Source organism: Elephantulus edwardii, unplaced genomic scaffold (genome assembly GCF_000299155.1).
Source record: "Elephantulus edwardii isolate Elephantulus edwardi_28Jun2011 unplaced genomic scaffold, EleEdw1.0 scaffold00245, whole genome shotgun sequence".
Taxonomy (NCBI): domain Eukaryota; kingdom Metazoa; phylum Chordata; class Mammalia; order Macroscelidea; family Macroscelididae; genus Elephantulus; species Elephantulus edwardii.
This window is the reverse complement of record NW_006399995.1, coordinates 3984225-3989865: the sequence shown is the minus strand read 5'-3', so window position 1 is coordinate 3989865 and position 5641 is coordinate 3984225. Positions and strand designations below refer to the sequence as shown.

Here is a 5641-nt window from a genome sequence, read left to right as displayed (position 1 = left end):
ATTTACAGAGACCTTGGATTTCCATCCATTCATTGTTGCATTTTTCTCCCTGCCCCCCACCCAGCTTGCTCTTCTCTTTGAAAAGTAAAAGAAAAATTATTTCATTGTTATACAATCCCTCCCTCAAGTCCACTCCATTATGCAGCCTTCATGCTGGACTCCTGTCATGACAATAATACCTAATCCTATATATCTTTTAAACAGTTCTCTCCCTCATCTGTTTCAATGTAGTATCCATTATTTATCCCCTCTTAAGTTCTCCCTAACCCCATGTCAGTCCTGTTTTACAAAAGTGGTACTTTGCAATATTGGGCCTTTTGTGACTGAGCTATATTTCACTCAGCATAATGGTCACCCATTTTGTATAATATTTCATGAGTTCCTTGTTTTTCAGTGCAGCATAGTATTCCATTGTGTGAATATACCACAGCTTCTCTATCCATTTGTTTGTTGATGAGTGGTTTGGGGAGTTTTTAACATAACTTCCTCCAATCCTGATGGTCTTAATGTAGGCCAGATTTTCAGATTATTTGCTCACAGATTGAATAGATACGATGAAAGGATACAACCCTGAAGCACTTCTGAATCCCTTTTCAGTTGTTAACCAAAAAAGTCTTCCAAATTCTTAATTAACTTAGATAAATTAACACAGCCAGGACAGCATCTGTTGAAACGCCCATTTGGTATTAAGTTTGACAGATAGCAAAGTGATCAAGGCAGACTAGCTTAGAAGTAGGAAAAGTTGTCATCCATTTCAGAAATAAGTTCATTCTCATCGTGTCAGAACTGACTCACAGCTGACCTTTTAGTGGATTTTTAGATGCTGTCAATTGCACATCAAGAAAACAAGAATCCTTGCTACTGGACCAATAGGAATCATGATGATAGATGGGAGAAAAGATTCAAACTGTCAATGACTTTATCTTAACTTGGTTGGATCCACAGTCAGTACATTTTGTACCAGCAGTTGGGAGACAAGGAGATGTATTGTACTAGAGGGAAAGACTATAGTCAGGGCCCTTTCTAAACTTTTGAGGAGCAGTGATGTCAGTTTGAGGACCAAACTGCATCCTAGAACTGACCAGTGCATAAGGATGACAGAAGAAGGATTGATGCCTTTGAACTGTGGTATTCCAGAAGAGTACTGAATATCCGACTGCCAAAAGAACAAACTTATGTCTTGGAGAAGGTACAGCCAGAATGTTTCTTGGAAGCAAAGATGATAGAGCTTCGTCTCACATAATTTGGGCATGTTGTTAGGAGAGGTAATTCCTTGGAGAGGGACATTGTGTTTGTAAAGGTGGGGAGTTGACAAAGGAGAGGAAGACCTTTAGCCAGTTGGATTGACACAGTAACTGCAGCAGTGGGCTCTAATGTGTCAGAGATTATGAGGATGGCACAGGATCAGACAGAATTCAGATCTGTTGTTCATAGGGTCACTGTGAGTCATACTCAACAACACCTAACAACACAACATCGCACAAGCTTGGTGATGGGTAAGATGGGGATAGATTGCCCATCTTTCTTCCACAGAGCCTCTGGTAGATTTGAAATGCCAGGTAGGTGCCATCTTTGGGTTAACAGTGCAACTCCCTATAGACTGCACCCCCAGATTGCCCATCTTAAATACTGGACCCTTAAAATCCTATGAATAACAGCAAAACTTTATCTGCTACAATTCCTAAATATGAGACCTTCAGGTTGGGGGACATTCTGTATAGTTTGTGAAAAGCTACTTCTGCAAAGTAGAATCTTGTTTACCGACATCTTTGGAGTGGAGCTTTTACCTGACCTTTAGTTCCTGATGAGGCACAGTTCAAAATAAGGAGGAACACCTGCAAACTGTTAAAAATTTGAACATGGAATGTAAAAGTATGATGGTTGTTAAACGGGAACTTGTGAAAATGAGATGAAGTGCATAAAGGTTGGTATTTAGTAATTGAGCTGAAATGGATGATGCCAACAATGACAAATTGAAGAATTGTTCTGCATTTATTGTTTAAAAGGCTGACAAAAGTGCAGTGATGGGTTATTATCCACATACACAAAGAAGACCTGTTAATATGACTGTTACTCAAATTGATGCATCAGCCTCTATAACAGAAGAAGAATAAATGTTGGCATAGTCCATGAGGAGATCTGCTGCTAACCCAAAGGTGGCCACTTGCCTGGCAATTCGATTCCACAGTGGCTCTGAGAGAGAAAGATGGGCAGTCTCTACCTGGAGCCTGCTCCCTGAGGAACACACAGTTGCGCTTGCAGGCGTGCCTTGTTCTCCTGCTCCTGACTCACTGCTGTTCGCTCTCCCGGGGAACAAGTTGGTCAGGAAGCTGGGCCACAGCTATGGCTTTTAAGGACACCAGATGGAACCGCAGGTGGCCATTCACCAGATTAGGATTACCCTAACCAGCCGAAACGTAAAATCCCTGGAGAAAGTGTGTGCCAATTTGATCAGAGGTTCAAAGAAAAACCTGAAGGTGAAGGGGTCGGTTAGGATGCCTACCAAGACTCTGAGAATCACTATAAGGAAGACTTCTTGTGGGGAAGGCTCCAAGACCTGGGATCGTTTCCCAATGAGGATCCACAAGCAACTCATTGACTTGCACAGCCCTTCTGAGAATGACAAGCAGATCACCTCCTTCAGCATTGAGCCTGGAGTTGAGGTTGAATTCACCATTGCAGATGCCTAAATCAACTATTTTAATAAATTGACTATCTGTTGGTAAAAAACAAAACAAAACAAAAAAACCCCAAAAACCTACCGGAGCCTTTCCTGAGTTGTCGCTCAGGTGCTCAGTCCTTCCGAGGAAGCTAAGGCCGTGTTGGGGTGAGGCCCTCATTTCATCCAATGACTAGGCACTGCTTCCAGCAGCCGTCAGTGTAGTACCATTGCACCATGGCCGTCTCTGAGCTCGCCTGCATCTATTTGGCCCTCATCCTGCACAACGATGAGGTAACTGTCACAAAGGATAAAATCAGTGCTTTCATTAAGGCAGCCAGTGTCAACATTGAACCTTTTTGGCCTGGCCTGTTTGCAAAGACCCTGCAAATAGCAACATTGGGTGCCTCATCTGCAATGTGGGTCCTGGTGGACCTGCCTCAGCAGCTGGGGCCACACCGGCTGGAGGACCTGCCCCCTCTTCTGCTGCTGCTCTAGCTGAGGAGAAGAAAAAGGAAGCAAAGAAAGAAGAATCAGAAGAGCTGATGATGACATGGGATTTTATCTTTTTTACTAAACTCCTCTTGTAAAATGTTCAATAAAAAAATCTTGAACTCTTAAAACACACAAAGAAAAACTACTAGAGGGTCAGCTGTGAGTCAGTTCCATCTTGACAGCAGTTAGAGACAATAAGGTATTGGGTATATAATCAATACTCCTTGTTTAGTACTTAGGAAATTAGATAACTATACTCCTTTGAAATATAAGAGTAACTGAACACAGAGTTCTGAAGTGGTTTGCCAAGAACAGCAGTTCAGTAATATCTGGATATAATCAACTTGTCGTTTTTAGGTGCCTTCGATTGGGCTTCATTTCATTATAAGTTTGTACATTAGACCCAAACACTGCCCAATCCTGGGACATCCTCATCTTTTATAAGAAAATTCTAATACTAAAACTTGGAATTTTAACAGTGATCTCTGAGAAATGCTTTTATTGAGAATTTTTAAGTTGTTTTTAGGGTTGATAGTATATTTTGTGCTTATACAGCCCTTTTGATGTCTTTATCTTAACTAGAATCATGTATGGGTATGGCTATCGATGGTGTAAGCATTTGGCTGATGTAAAAAGAGCAAAGGCCACCTGGGGACAGCCATATGTGACCTTTATCAATTTCACAAAGAGCCACTGTCGCTGTCAACAGCTTAAAAAACAGAAAACCAATTTCCCCGAGGTCAGACATGTCCCCTACACTCCAGTACCTCTTTCTACTCATCTCAGCGTCAATCTTACAGCTTTATTGGGTCCAGAATCTGATGTGATAGCCCACAGACCACACAGAATCATACTGGAGAAGTGAAAAGGTTATAATCCAAATTAGCAAAATTTGGTCAGGACAGCTTCTAAAATGTGTTCCCAGATGTCTCAGTCTTGAGCCAGTGTTACTGGCTTTAGGATGGTGTTACAAAGCTCTTAGTCTTGCCAGCTATGGTTCTTCCCCCTTGGAGCCGCCAAGTTGTCCAATAAAGGCTCTTTGCTCCAGTTCTGTGACATAGCAGTCACAAGGCCTCTTTTCATGTCAGGTGTCTGGTACTCTGCTATGGCTGCTATGGCTGCGGCTCCCATAGGCCCTAGTTGGTCTGATACAAAGATCTCTGGTCCTGTAGGACAAGTTGCATTTTCTTGCTGCTACTTTTCCGGTGATGAAGTTTCTTCCTTTTCTGCTGATGAATTTTCCAAGTTTAATGAATGGCAAGACTAGCCAATCCCCTTCTGGATTGTTGACACTAGCCAGTCCTCTTATGGACAGGCTAACACACCCTACTCACATGCCTGCACATCAACATGGTCAAGTAAATGAATAAATAAGGGTGGCATTTGAATAATAAACCATAGCTGCTAACTTCAAGGTTGATATTTTAAATCCGCAGCTACTCAAGAAGAAACATGACATTCTGCTTTAGATTTACAGCCTTTAAAAACAACATGGGTAGTTCTGCTCTAGAGATATTTTGGGTTCAAAATGACTCAATGGCATTTGGTTTGGTTTATGATCTTAAAGAACAAAAAAAAATTCTGGTAGCAGAGTTTCTTAATAAAGGAAGCACTTATGTGTATCATTCTTAACTAATGACAGCTTTGTAATAGAGGCTTAATCTTATATTGGTTTTTTTATTCTGTCATTCATCACATTTTCTTTTATAACATTGTAATTATAATTTCAATTATTCACACATTTTAAAACAATTGCTGTAGATTAATATTCATGGCAATGTCTGATCAGATTCTTAATGTATATTGACTTTTCTTTTTCCCAACTAACCTATTTATTCATTTTCACTCCCTTCTCCCCATTGCCTTCCTATCCTTGGTCACCATTCCAAGAGAATTTTTACTTATATGTAAGACCTTCCTTCCCAAAAAACCCCTACCCAACACATAGTTGGAACTCACCTCCAGTGAGTTTTCAGAGGCTTAAATGGCACAAGAAAAGATTGCCTATCTTTCTCTGAAAGTACTGCTAGAAGATTTGATCCATCGGAAAGGCACCAGCTTTGGGTTACCAGAGCAACATTTTTCTTTTTCAGTTTTTTATGAATTTTAATGAAAATTTACAGACACTTTGGATTTCCATTCATTTATTGTTGCATTTTTCTCCCTGCCCCCCAGTACACTCTTCTGTTTGAAAAGTAAAGTTCCTCCATTGTTTTACAGTCCCTTCCCCCAGGTTCGTTACACTATGCAGCCTTCGTTCTGGACACCCATCATGACAGTAACACCTAATCACATATCCCTTTTAAATAGTTTTCTCCCTCATCTGTTTCAATGCAGTACACATTATTTATTCCATCTTTCTCAGTCTCCCTCCAATCCTGATGTCAGTCCTGTTTTACAACAGTGGCACTATGCAGTATTTGTCGCTTTGTGACTGAGATATTTCACTCAGCATAATGTCCTCCAGGCTCACCCATTTTGAATAAT

General features: G+C 40.8%; 1 protein-coding gene and 1 pseudogene across 4 annotated transcripts in view; both read left to right on the top strand.

The window, feature by feature from the left end:
• The window catches only part of RAPGEF6 (Rap guanine nucleotide exchange factor (GEF) 6), a 274324-nt gene that overhangs the window by 134992 nt on the left and 133691 nt on the right, over nt 1-5641 (top strand). The window lies entirely within an intron of this gene.
• On the top strand, nt 2344-2690 carry LOC102858170 (annotated as a pseudogene).